Source organism: Pseudopipra pipra, chromosome 5 (assembly GCF_036250125.1).
Source record: "Pseudopipra pipra isolate bDixPip1 chromosome 5, bDixPip1.hap1, whole genome shotgun sequence".
Lineage (NCBI taxonomy): Eukaryota > Metazoa > Chordata > Aves > Passeriformes > Pipridae > Pseudopipra > Pseudopipra pipra.
In genome coordinates this window covers 72,409,090-72,422,689 of record NC_087553.1, presented here as the reverse complement: position 1 = coordinate 72,422,689, position 13,600 = coordinate 72,409,090, and the positions used below count along the sequence as shown (strand labels likewise).

Genomic DNA, 13,600 nt, shown 5'->3' with positions numbered 1-13,600 from the left:
CCATGGCAGGGGGTGGGAACTGGATGATCTTTAAGGTCCCTTCCATCCCAAACCCTTCTGTGATTCTGTGGAATTTTTAGATTCATGTGTATACCAGGCCTGTAACCTTGGCTGGCTTTCTGCAGAAGATAAGAATTTTTCCACAGAAGCGCGTCTTGGAGAGCTGTTAGAAGCTCTTCGGTCCTAAAACACCAGGTAATGGTAAATATTTAGCAGCTCTGTTGCTAAAAAGTGACAAGGTATTTCAAATTGGAGCTCGTTTGGCTTCCAGCTGTCATATCTTGCTGTGCCTTTCTCTCCAGGGATTGCAGGGTTGTTTGTTATTTGTCATATTCACAAAGTACCTATGAAAACAAGGTCACGGACTCATCTCCTTAATAAAGGACGTGTTTGGCCTGGCGTCACGGAGTCTGTGTCCCAGCCAGACCACTCTTTTCTGAGCTCTTCCTCTGAACCCTTGCCAGTACTTTGGCTTCTTCTCAGTGTGGGTATCAGAACTGGACATGAAGTTCTAGCCTAGAATTCAGCTTGATTTGTTGCACGGACGCTGAAGGGTGATGTCATTCAGCCAAGCCCTTAATATGGTTTTGCCCTGCACTGGCCGTTCGTACCAGGATGATTCAGTACAATTCCTTCCGAGCCCTTCTGTGGGTAAAAAGTGTCCAAGTCACGGAGGAGTAGCCTGAATTCCTTCAAAAGTGAGTGATTTCTGATTTGTTTAGGCTTAAAATCAGTTGTCTTTGACCCTCAGCTCACTATGGAGTGTTACTGTTTCCTCTTCAGTTATCTACAAACTCAACTCTGAAGTATTTTTATGGTTATTATGTAGATTGTTTATAAAATTACCAGGGCCCAATCCTATGTCTGTTGTTCCTTTATGTCACTCATGCTCTATAGGAAAGCCTGCCATCCACTTACTTTGCATAAGAAAGGTGTTACCAGCTCTGGAAAAGATGAGGGGACTTGGGTGTCCCAGGTGAATATTCTTACGGACAGAATGAGTCATTTTTGTGTGGACTTTTAACATGTGGGTGAGTGAATCATCAGGTGTTGAACAGATTAATCTTTTTTAATAGGACACTCACAAGGTAATGTTTTCTCACTGAGACAACTTGTACCTGCCTAAAGACGATATTACGGAGGCAGGAGGACAGTGACGTTGTGTGCCTTGGAGCTTGTTAACTTGGGAGATGATCCATGAAACAGCCCAGTGTTGCTTTTCATAGTCCTTGGGATGCGTGGGGAGTAGTGACCTTTAAATTATTGTGAAGAGTAGAAGAATTCTGGGGAAAAGTAATAAAAAGTTGACAGATAGTTGCATAAGAAATTAAGCGAGAGTTTTGACTTCCTGATGTGCTTGTGTTATAAAGCAGTTGTTGGTAGGTTGTGTTGGTCTTTTTTTCCCAGTAAGTGATAGGACAGGAGGAAAAGTGGACTGGAGGGGGAGTTTAGTTTGGCTATTAGGGAAAATTTATTTGCCAAATGGTTGTCAAGCACTGGCACAGCTGCCCAGGGCAGTGGTGGAGTCACCATCCCTGGAGGGATTTAAAAGATGTGTAGATGTGGCACTTGTGGACGTGGGTTAGTGGTGGCCTTGGCAATGCTGGACTCTGTGATCTTGGTGGTCTTTTCCAATCTGAATAATGCAGTGTGAGTTTGCACACTTTGTGATGATGATCCAACATGTATCAAGAGCATGGGAACCAATAAATCCATGACTGCTTGTGTTTTCTGATGAAGTGCTGAGCCCAGTGCCCATTTAGGTAGTAAAACCAGACTAAATTTCATAGATTTTCTCAATGTTGTTTTTTTTTTTCAGTCCACAGCCAAGTTCCAGCATCCAGAATTGTGCTTAGTGTTGGGTTTGACTGAGATCTTAAAATGACAGAGCAAAACCATCTTGCTGTTATGACTGATTTAGGATAGGAAATGAAGTACAGAATTTGGGCATGGGTAGGTAGGGTTTGAGGGCTTCAGTGAAAACTCACCACAAGTTTACGTGAAAAACTGTTGATTCTTTCCTAGAACTTGAGTTAAGGTTTAATTTTGTACCAATGCTGTGAGCTCAGGCAATGTTCTTTATAGATTTCATTATAAAGCACTTCTCAGTAGGTGTCTTTTAGAGGGTTTTGAAGGGATAAAAATTATTATAGAGAGTCTTGTCTGGACCAAAAAACCCCCAATTTTCTGAGCAGCACAACTTTTTATCTAAGTCAGGGCTGCAGGCTGGAAATACATATTTTGGTCACCAAAGTAAATTTGAAGGGAGATGAATTAATTCATTGCAGATGAAGGTGCAGATGCTTTTAGAATCTGACCAAATATCTGTAAGTAAAAGCATCATCTTTGTCCTTACAGACTTCTGAATATGGATTTCATATAGAGTGGAAGGGTTGAACACCAGAAGTGCAATAATAATAAAAAAAAGAAAAAAAAAAAGACCACACCACCACCCCCACTCTTCACACCCCCTTCTTCCCAGCTGTCGAGCTCAGTGAATTTCACACCATGGTTGCAAGGCCAGAATGATTATGAATTAGGGTTAGCACAAAATCTAGCTATTTGAAAATTTTTACAGCATTTTACTGTAATGGAGAGGCTGGAATTTCTCAGAAAAACAAATCTGAAATAATGCACGACAGCAGGGAGGTTACACTTTGAAAACCCAATTCATTGTGACAGAAAATGGGATTTTTAAGCTTGTCTTTCAAACAGGCCAAATTGTGCCTTGTCCCTCTGCACTTTGCCATTTGAATTCTCATCTGCTCTGCACTCCTTCATGCTAAGTCTGCATCCCTGGGTGCAGTACATTAAAAATCTTTCATGTAATCAATGTTTTTTGACTACTGGTTGATTTTTGACCTTCATTCTGAGTGTCCTTGGGCAAGGCCCCAGGCTGTCATGACCAAATTCACAGGAGGTGCAGGATATGGTGAGCTTTTTTAAAATACTGCACTATGAAGAGGCTCTCTGAGGGAGTATCTTTATTGTGGTGAAAGTAATACACCAAGTTTTAACTGTGATTGCAGCTTCAACATAGCTCACTCTAGTTAGCCCAAGGCTATAACATACTGCTTTTTAGGATTGTAGCATAGCCATTAATGGGAATTTGTTTAGAAGGGGTGTGCATGCCTGAAGGAAGAAGTCCATAAAAAATTAAAGCCTCCTGCTTACGATGTGCTTGGTGCGTACTGTTATCTTTGAGCTAACTAAACTGGGTGCTACAGGTGAGAGCAGCACAGCAGTTCTCTAAATAAGTCACTTCAGCCTTGAAAGCTATATTTGATAAGCTTTTGTTGGCCCCAGTAGTGTGCAGCTGGTTCCTACAAATGAGTTTTCATCTGTGTGCTCAGTGATTTACAGCTCTTTGAGTATGGAGCAGTGTCTCTGCTTTAGGGATGGCAGAAGACACGTGGCTTTCAAATATCCTTACAGAAAGTAGAATTTAATGAAAAGGTTTACAGTAATTGGTGATAAAGATAACAGTCCAGTTCCAGGTCCTCAATGCATGACCCCTCGCTCTGGCCAGTGTCGCCTTTCCTTATATTGGCAACTTTCTTTTCATATAAAAAGAGGGCAGATTTAGATTAGATATCAGGAAGAAATCCTTCCCTGTGAGGGTGGTGAGGCCCTGGCACAGGTTGCTCAGAGAAGCTGTGGCTGCCCCGTTCCTGGAAGGGTTGGATAGGGCTTGGAGCAACGTGGTCTAGTGGAAGGTGTCCCTGCCCATGGCAGGGGGTTGGAATAAGATGATTCTTAAGGTCCCTTCCAACTCAAACTATTCTATAACTGCTATTCTCTAATGTATAATAATACACTTTTTAAAGACCATTTCTATTCATGGCAGTATTAAGAGGTATTGTGTCAAAGAACAAATTCTTTTATTGCTGCAAAAGGAGTATTTATAGAAATAAGCTCCATGCCAGTCTCAGCTCCCTGCTTGCTGCCCTGTTTTAAAGGAGGTGTGAGAGCTGTGAATGCATCCTTCAGGGTTTCAGGAAAGCACTGATACTTCAGTTGGCTGTGCCAGAACACCTCAGTGTATGTTAAGATTTAGTAACATCCCCTGCAGACAAGTCAGAGTTCCCCAAGAAATGCCAAATGGAAACCAAAACCAATGTAAAGGCAGAAAAAAAAAAAAAGCGTGATTACCATCACAGATCTAACAACCTATCTTAATTTCCCCAAGAAAACTGTAGTGGGTTGGTGGCTTTTCTTCTTCCCACTCCTTTTGGCACAGCATGTTCTCCTGGGACCGTGGACAGGAAAACTGTTGTGTTCCATGCAGGACTCTATTATCCTGCTCTAATTATACTCAGTGTGGCAGCTACTACTCTTAAGAACATGCTACACTCATGGTGTAAAAAATTACAAGAATTTAGCTTTTAGTTTATTTGCCCTCCCATTTGGACAGAACACTTAATGTGATTTCATACAATAAAACCAACTATGTGAGCGTTCACAGAGGTGATTTTCTAAATTTAAGATTTCCTTTGAATCTGTTCTTATCACAGATAGATTGGATTACTATGGGCTGTGTCAGCGTGAGTCACTTGTAAGTGCCTGTTAATCCAATAAACCTGAGCAGTTTCTTATGGAAATACTATTTTCTGATTTCTATTTATATTATGGTCCTGGCCTTGTTGAATCCACACTGACTTCACTGGAAATATCTCTTTGGAAAAAACTGGTATAATTTCGTATGTTAATGGAAATTGCAGCGAAGCAGTAAAATGAAAAAATAGCCTCAAGTAATTAATAAATGGTTTAGAAGTTCTTTGTGTCAACTTTATTAGGTATTTTGTAACGATACTGCCCGAAACTAAAAATAATCATCCTCAGAGGAGGTCATTTTATTGTGGCGGGTTTTTTTCAGTTATTAATATTGTTTTACTCTCCCTTAATATTGTTTTTATACTATACTGCAAGTTGTTTTCCTTCTGTTGTTGCCACTGCCCTACTCAGTGATGGTGGTTGCATCACCCTGGGCTTTAATTTCCCACCCATAACATACTCAATTACTGAAAACTAAACAGTTAAGAAAAGAAAAGTAACTGGTTTAAAATCTTAGCTTAAACCTTTTTGTGTTTTACTTGTGCAACAACTGGTATTCAGTGGCAGCAGAAGGCAAAAGCTTTGCCTTTGGAATATTTGCCTGAAATAAGAAGAAAAAAATCAGGATAAGAAATGTTTTTCTAGCCTGAGATCCAGTGTGCTTCTGAACCAGAGAAGGTCTAAACACTCCTAAAAGCTGGCTGGTAAAACTGGTCCTTTTTCAAGCTAGAAAGTGCAGAATATAAAGATTTATGTTATACATTGGGAATTTCTAGTGCTGAGGTGGGGGAAAAAATGCATTTACTGGAAATAGTTTGACAGAATTCAGCATTTGTAACACGTGCAACAGTGCTGCTACTGTAAGGCACCACAATTTTCATAATCTTAAATTTACATGCACGTACCAAGTTTCCAAATATCTTCCTCCTCTCTGTCTCCACCGCTGAATTTTCTCATGCGTGGTATGAGGGATGGGATGCTGAAAATCCCTGGATTTTTGACGTGTTAAGACAGACTTCTGTAGATGTTGACTGCCTACATGATGACACATGGAATGTTTATTGAGCCTGTGCAGTAAATGCTGCTGAGGGAGCTGGATCCGTAGTGGAGGGGATGAGAAATTACAAATCCTGATCCCTGGCGTTTTGCACAGGCAGCTCAAGACTGTGAGGTTGAGATTTCAGATCTGTTAGTGATAGTAGTTTATTGGGTAGCTACTTCAGATCCTAATCAATTGAGATTTCAGCTAATTCTACCAGCTAAGCAGATGTCCTGGTCTAGTGGAAGGTGTCCCTGCCTATGGCAGGGGGTTGGAACTGGATGATCTGCAAGGTCCCTTTCAACCCAAACTATTTTATGATTCTCTGATCTCTCCAGAAGATACTTAAAGGAGTACAGAGGCTACATAGAGACCTGAGGATTAACAGTGTCTAGAGTAAAAGCACAAGAGAAAAGGGAAAACAAAGCTGTGCATCATGTTGGTATATTAAATTTAAGTCATTTGAAAAGTAGAAACAAGGACATAATTTAAAACTAATGTAAAAACATATTAGAATCATAGGATGGTTTGGGTTGGAAGGGACCTTAAAAATTATTTTATTCTGTTCTTATTCATGGGCAGGGACACCTTCCACTAAACCAGGTTGCTCCAAGCCCTTTCCAACCTTGCCTTGAACACTTCCAGGGATGGGGCATCCACAGCTTCTCTGGGAAACAATTAGATAGGGATTATGTAAAAATCTAAAGTAAAAAGACATGGGTAACCAGCATTAATATGGGACATGAAAAGACCTTGTAAATACATTGGAAGTTGGAGGGAGTCAAGGGAAAATGCAGGTCTCCTCCTTAGCAGAGTGATGATAATAAATAAGAGATACCACACTGAATAAACTGCTGGGTGTAATTGTCTAAAGGAACCAAAATCCCTTTGGACTCGCTGTGGGAATAATTTTGGTAATTAACAGGTCTCATTTGAAAGCAGTGTATTGTGATTTTTCCCATCTGAGACCAGTGCAGACTCTGGCATTTTACTGGAAAGCAGGATGTTTAGGCAGGCTGACTGAGAGGATCAGAGGCAAAATTTCTTCAGACATCAGTACTTCAAAAAGCAAGAATTTAAAAGCATTTATATAAGTATATTTGTTGCTGTGGTTTGGGCAGTTTAGGTAAGGCCAAATCACATTGTATCTAATCCAAATGGGCTGTGTAGGAAAAAGAGCAGGGTATGGATAGATGCTGAGTGTAAAGTTGTGGTCTGAAACCTGCTTAGAGCTCTTTCCTTTAAAGTCAGGAGTTGCTAAGACTTCCTGATCCCAGGGCTTTTCTGGGGGAATATGAGACAATAAAAATTCTGCTCTTAAGAGGAGGTTTTTTTTTTTTTTTTAATTTCTTTGTGGTCAGCAATGTGGTGCACATTACCAAGAAGTTCTGTTCCCTTCCAAACACAGACAGTAACCATAAAACCAGAAATAGGGATTTTTTTTTGTGGTCAGTGACACAAAATACTCCCATAGAGGTATTCAGTGGCAAGAGAGGACTCTCATCCCAGGTATGTGAATAAGGCTGAGTTTATCCAGCAGGTTTTCTGGTTTGTATGGAATCATAGAATGGTTTGAATTGGAAAAGATTTCTAAGATCACCAAGTCCAACCATCAGCTTGAAAGCACCACCATATTCACCACCAAACCACTTTCTCAAGTGACATATCCACATGTTTTTTGGACACTTCCAGGAATGATGACTCCACCACTTCCCTGGGCAGCCTGTTTGATGCTTGACCACTCTTTCCATGAAGAAATTTTTCCTGATATCCTGTCTAAACCTTCCTTGGCACTACTTGAGGCCATTTCCTTTTGTCCTGTTGTCCTCTTGCCTTGTTCATCCTTCAGCAAGAGTATCTGTCCCGTTTGTTATCCTGGGCATGTCTGTATGGAGTCCTTCCTGGATCTGAAAAAGGGGATCCAGTCATACCACGTGTGTTGGTTTTCATGGCACCTTCAGTGTCTCTGTCCTGCTACACCTGGATAAACTTTCCTGCAGGCAAGGTTGACATTAACCTTTTCAGCTCCAGGTACAATCAGGCGAGCAGGAAACTCAGGCTGAACAGAAAATGTTTGGGGAGGCAGTAAACATTTTGCTGATGGAGTATTTGGGAATATATATTGAAGGTAGAGTTTGGTCCTTAATTTAAGTTTTCTGGATGAGGTCAGTGGAAGGACAAAGCTCATGGTAGGTCAGGTGGAGAGAGGAAGCCTTGCAGCAAATATTTTTATGTACAGAACTCCAGCCTGTACATGCTGTTCAGCACCTACGAGGGAGGGCTGAGCCTGCTCTGCAGTCTGAGATTTCTCACTCTGCTCCCAGGAAGAACATGCTGAGGGTACCTTTTACCAGCAGTACATATTCTAAAATTAAAGGTTCAGTTAATAAGTCATTTTAACAACAACAGCAACAACAGAATTACAGTCTGTTCCTTGGGCTTTGTGCAAAACTAAGTGCTGCATACTCAAATGGAATTATATGTTTTCTTCTGGGAGCGAGAGATCCAATTTCTGTGCCATTTTACGAGATAGGTTTGGTACTGGCTGTTTATCAGACATTGAGAGCACTGCAGAGAGGGAAGGGGGTGGAAGAAAAAAAACTCAAAAAGTAGTAGCAGAAGATGCTTTAGTAGTTAAGTACTTCTTTTGTAGGAGAATTGTTTCCAGGACAACAGGGTTGATGGAGTTATAAAGTGAGTGTGTGTTTCCTTTCCTCTTCTACTTGTTACTAATCAGTGAGGTAGGAAAACCTCTCTCTGTACCCGAGTTGTTACATCAGTTATTTTTAGTCTGTCCTGGCTTGTCTGCATGGCTCTTTTCAGCTATTTAGGAGATACCTGGTATGCAAGAAGTCATATTTACCTTGTTGTTTGTTAAGATCACACGGTATTTTAAAAAATCAAAATCTGGAACAGCTCTGTTTGGTATTTTTTTTTTGTGTGCGTTTGTTTTTCAGAGAAATAAAACAGCTTTGTGCTTTAAGTTTCAAGCTCATCTCGCTGGTGGGATGCGAGTTTCTTTCACTGTTTGCACAGAATTTTTTCTCTGTTGATATAATACATATTTTTTTGTATATACTAATGATATACTGTCATGCAAATGAATTTGGAATAAATTAGAGTATTAATTTTCTCCTAGAGTATATTCAGCTGTAGGACTCCATTGTGAGATCTATTTTCAACTGGAGTTTGGAATTGGGAATAAGAAGGCACTGAATTAAATGTAGTTGCCAATTTTAAAGGGGCACAGCTCGCATAAAATCACACCCATCTCCAAAATATGTTGATCTATTTAAAATCTGGAGGAGTATGATGAAATCTGTACTTGTGTGGTTTTCCTTTGTATATTTGATTGTACTCTGAGCTTAATTTTTTTCTGGATTGTTTTTTTCCTGCACAACATTTTGAGAAAGAAACGTCTTTTTTTTTTTTTTTTTTTTTTTTAAAAAACCACAAATATTGACTGTGCATTTTGCAGGCAGAAAAATAACAAAAATAGTGGCCAGGTCATTAGTGAAAAACACACTTTGTAAAACTCTATTGTTGTGCTAAATTAAATAGCTTAAAGTTTATTGGTGCCCCTTATAAAGGAGTTCAGTGATTTCATACCCCCTAATGATACATGTATTTATTTCATATTGAGATTTTAGGACTCAAGATTAAGAAAACACTTCTCATGCATAGTTGTCTGATGAATTAATGAGATAATTGTCTTCCTTCTGAAGGCATCGGGGTTCTGCTGATGCTGGAGGTTGGATGCCACGTGCCAAGATCTGTGTGATCACTTTGTGAACAATGAAGTTTTATTCTTTGGATTTGTTTTTCCGTCCAGTTCTATGATCCTTTTATTGGTTTGGGGGAAAGCAGTATGACGTGGCATGAAAACTACCATGCTCAGGTGACTGATTACTGCACCATCTCCATATCCTAGGGCTTTCTAACTTCTTGGGAAGGGGAGTGAAGCAGTTTGACAAATCCATCTTGGCATTTACTTGTTGCTTTGTTATTCCTTCCTGGCTGCAAAGCAGAACCAGAATTCTTTCTGCCTGGTGTCCTCCTCTTTCCATCTCTCTCTCTCTTTTTTTTTTAATAGTCTCTTTTTTTTTTCTTGAAAATTACCATTTCCAGCAGAAGAAGAACAGCCCTAACCTTGAGTGATGAGATGTCTCTGTGCTTCATTTTCCAGTACGTCCCCAGTTAACTTAGTTTTTCCATTATCTGGAGCATACCAGTTCTTCATGGAGGTTTGAGTACTTCTTCCAGGTCGCTACTTGGCCTAGTAAGGGAATGAGGAATTTTTTTGCAGCTTCTGCTGGAAGTTTACTAATTATGTGGTTAAACAGAGAATGTAGCATCGGAGCATTCTTTTTCAGGACAATACCCTCATAACTCTACTTAGGAGATTTTTGTGTCTGGTTTTTTGGTTGCTTGCCTTTATTTTTTTTGTTTCGATTCCCAGTAAGGTATGGATATACCTTCTCTATTTCTACAGGTAATCCAAAGTACAAACCAGGACATAATGACCGACCCCTTCAATATTGAGCTCCCACTGAAGTGTTTTACAGTGCCTGAAACTTTGGGCAACCAGATACGACCCCAAACCAAGGGCAAGGTCATCACCTTTCTGAATTAGGTGCTGAAGGCCAACAAGAAGCAGTCACAGATCTAGCAAGACTACAAAGATATCTTTGAGCAATTAGATATTTTCTTTTTATTTGTTTATTCATTTTCTCTATGACTACGAGGAATTTCTTTGGTCAACTCTGCAGTAGGTTTTGGGATTTATTTCTGGTTCTTCAGTGTTATGCTCTAATCACCAGGCAGTCTCCATGGTTCATCTTGATAGAGCTGTGTCATGTAGGAGAAATAGTCTGGCAATCAAAATCAGAGAAACAGAAAAGGAAGGAGGGAAATATTTTCCAGTGTTGACTGAAAGCAAACAGTAAGCTTCAAACATTAATTAACAATGTAATGAGAAACTTCAGTTCAAGTAAATACTTCATTTTTTTTTAACAGAATTTGTCTTCTTTCTTGTGTTGCAGAAAAAGGAAAGGTGGCTGAGTTGTACAAGTGAACCAGGACAATCCAAAACGTAAGTCAAAGAAGGATGTTCATCTTCCTCTTTTATAAGACTGTAGGTCAGTTGTTCTCTAAGACATCCATTTAATTAAAAAGGCAATTAGCTTTCCTCATTTACCCAGACCGTGAGTGCAGTTTGTAGAACTGAGTTCCCTGTTTTGGAGCCACGTGGCTCAGGGTGAAGTTGCACGAGGTGGATCACTTTTCTCCTTTTCTCATCACTGTGTCAAGGCATAAAGGAGTTCACGGTTGGGTTATGTGCTTGCAAAATTACTGCTGTTGTAGCTGCTGTGGTCCAAGGACGTGGAGAAGAGAGGTTTGAAGGCAGGAAGGGCTGGAAAGGGATTTTGGGCTCCAAAACTTTGTATCAGCTGGTATGAGAAAACCTTAAACCTTCCTTTCAGGCTGCTGTATTTTGACTGAGTATTTTGGAATACATTAAAAACATTTACTTGAGTATTGTAAGTCTTCATGGTTTGATGGGGTTTTGAGAAACCTGGTCTAGTGGAAGGTGTCCCTGCCCATGGAACTGTAGATGCTCTTTAGGGTCCATTCCAACCCAGACCATTCTGTAGTTCTCTGGTTTAGCACAAGAATTTTTTCCATTTTGGTGAAGAAAGCAGCATGTTTTTCCGTGGTGTTTTGCATAGCAAGCCTCATAGATCATCTCTCTGATTCATTTGTAGTAGACAATGGCAAATTTTAAAGAGAGATGCTTTTAACTGTCTTGAACAGAGCATGTTCTGTGCTACAACAACATCTATATTGCAATTGTAATAACAAAACCCAAGATGATTCTGAATTTAGTTTCATACCAGCTAACAAGTGGACTCATTAAAAGGTGGTGTGAGGTTTTCTATGTATTGTTGACTCAACTCTAAAACATCTATAACTCTGCAAAATGTGTCTCAGCTTGTTTACTAAGTGATAAGTATATTTTTAACGCATAGGTTTTGAAATTATTGGTGACTCCAGTTTGTCAAACAGCCTTTGTGGGGTGCTTTAGTTATTTCTTTATTACTTATATATGAACGGCGTTTTAATTTATACCTGTGTCTCTTTGTCTGAAAAGTTTTAAGTAATTCTGCAGGCTTGGTTTTTATAGACATTCAGTGTTAAGAAAAAAAAAAAGGGTAGTAGAACATGTGTCAGGCATCTGCAATTCCTTCAGCATCATGTTTTCCACACTGATTTAATAGCTATTGAGTCTCCTCAAATGTCCTTGTTTCCAAGACCTGTTTTATGGTAATAAATCATCTTGGCTGTAAAATTCTTGAAATGATTCAGTAGGGAGACCGTTTCCTTAGCACATTCCCTGAGAGATCATAGATAGAAATGGAAAAGTCTTTAACCTGGTCAACTTTTTCCCTGCAATACGTGTGGTCAGTGCTGGAAGCGAGAACGAAATCACCAACATTTGTTCTGGTGAACTGCTGTTGTCCAGTTTTATTTCCTGGTAAATTACAGTGATTTTTCTGTTAGAGATCCTAAATTACTTGAAGAAATGCCAAGCCAGGTAAAGAATAAAAGCTGTGGGATGATGGTCTTGAAGGTCCTTTCCAACCGAGACCATTCTATGATAATGGAATCGTCCTTTAGGTTGCTTCACTCTCAGGGAAGCAGTAATATCTGGGATTAGTTCTTCCATGGGCATTTCCTTAAAATAATCAGGCTTTGTGTTCTGGGATTCTTGATTCTCTTTCCTACCTCAGGACAGTAAATAAAGCTTTGCATCTAGCCCAAGATTCATAGCAGATTAATGTATTAAATTAGATTAAATCTCTTGCATTTGTTTTGGAAAAGGGAACCTTGCATTCTTACAGGCCTCACCTGCCAAACAGAGAGATTTCCATTTAAACTGTGCATTTTAATCAGATGCTTCTACTGCAGGGCATAAACCTTAGGTTTTTCAATGGTATACTTTAAATAATGATCTGAAATAGCTTTTGTTTTAGTCATGATAGTAGTCTCTGCTCAAAAGGTGGACTCCAAGATTCCATCTGCCCTGCAGGATCTTGGCAAGAGTATGTTGTGTCATGTCAGTGTATCCATCCCAGTTCATGTCTTACAGAAAAAAGAGGTAATACCAGGCACACAGACATGTTTAGGGTTGGTAGAAAAATTTCTTGTCACAGTCCTGTTTAAATGGTTGGTTGTGTGAAGATAGAGGGTGGTCTTAAGAAGGGACCAGATCATTAGAAGCTTTCTGCTGGTGAGTAAGAGTTCTGCCAACTCACCTTCCTTCCACAGAGTTGCTCTGTCAGTTGTGTTTGTCCCATGTACCTGTGAAATGAGGGCACCACGGCTGCTTCAACTTTCAGACACAATATTGATATTTTGACTCTTTAGCAGTATCTAACCTCAAGAGACAGCCCACGCCTTGCCCATCTGTGAGCAAATAGGTGACTTGGAGCATATTGCCCTTCACTCTGAATGCCAGAGAGAGTTTGAAGAGAAAAGGACAGGCAGCAAGGGTAAATTTTCCTCTTCAGATATCCCTTTGCTTCTGAGAAGGTCCACAGGCATGGATGGTATAAAAGGAGACAAACCCCAAAGAGGTCAGTGTTGTTGGAAGTGTGGGGAGTAGCCATTCCCACAGGCAGTGGGTATTCAAAAGAAAACTCTCCATTTGACAGTGATGTCTTCTGGATGACTTAGAAACATAAAAAACACAACTTGGTTGTAAAAGAAGGCTTTTAATTTATGTCAGATGTGAAAGTACCTGTAAGTTTGATGTGTGCTTTGCAGAAAGTGAGGAGCGTGCTAAGATCAGTTTTTAGATTTCCATTTTGTGGGTTGCCTCTGTGGCTTGACATAGAAAACTCTGGCACCACCATTAACACTGAGAAATTTTGGTGTGTCTTTTGTAGGAGCCATCCTTGTGCCCCACAAGTAGGAGCTGTGTGCTGAAGTGGTCTGTGTTACTCA

At 39.9% G+C, this 13,600-nt stretch overlaps 1 long non-coding RNA gene across 3 annotated transcripts in view; it reads left to right on the top strand.

The window, feature by feature from the left end:
• Positions 1-13,600, top strand: part of LOC135415057 (uncharacterized) — a 114,976-nt gene that overhangs the window by 50,192 nt on the left and 51,184 nt on the right. For all 3 annotated transcript variants that reach the window (XR_010430952.1, XR_010430953.1, XR_010430951.1), the window contains exon 3: positions 10,636-10,685. This is a non-coding gene — a long non-coding RNA (uncharacterized LOC135415057). The remainder of the gene's footprint in view (positions 1-10,635; positions 10,686-13,600) is intronic.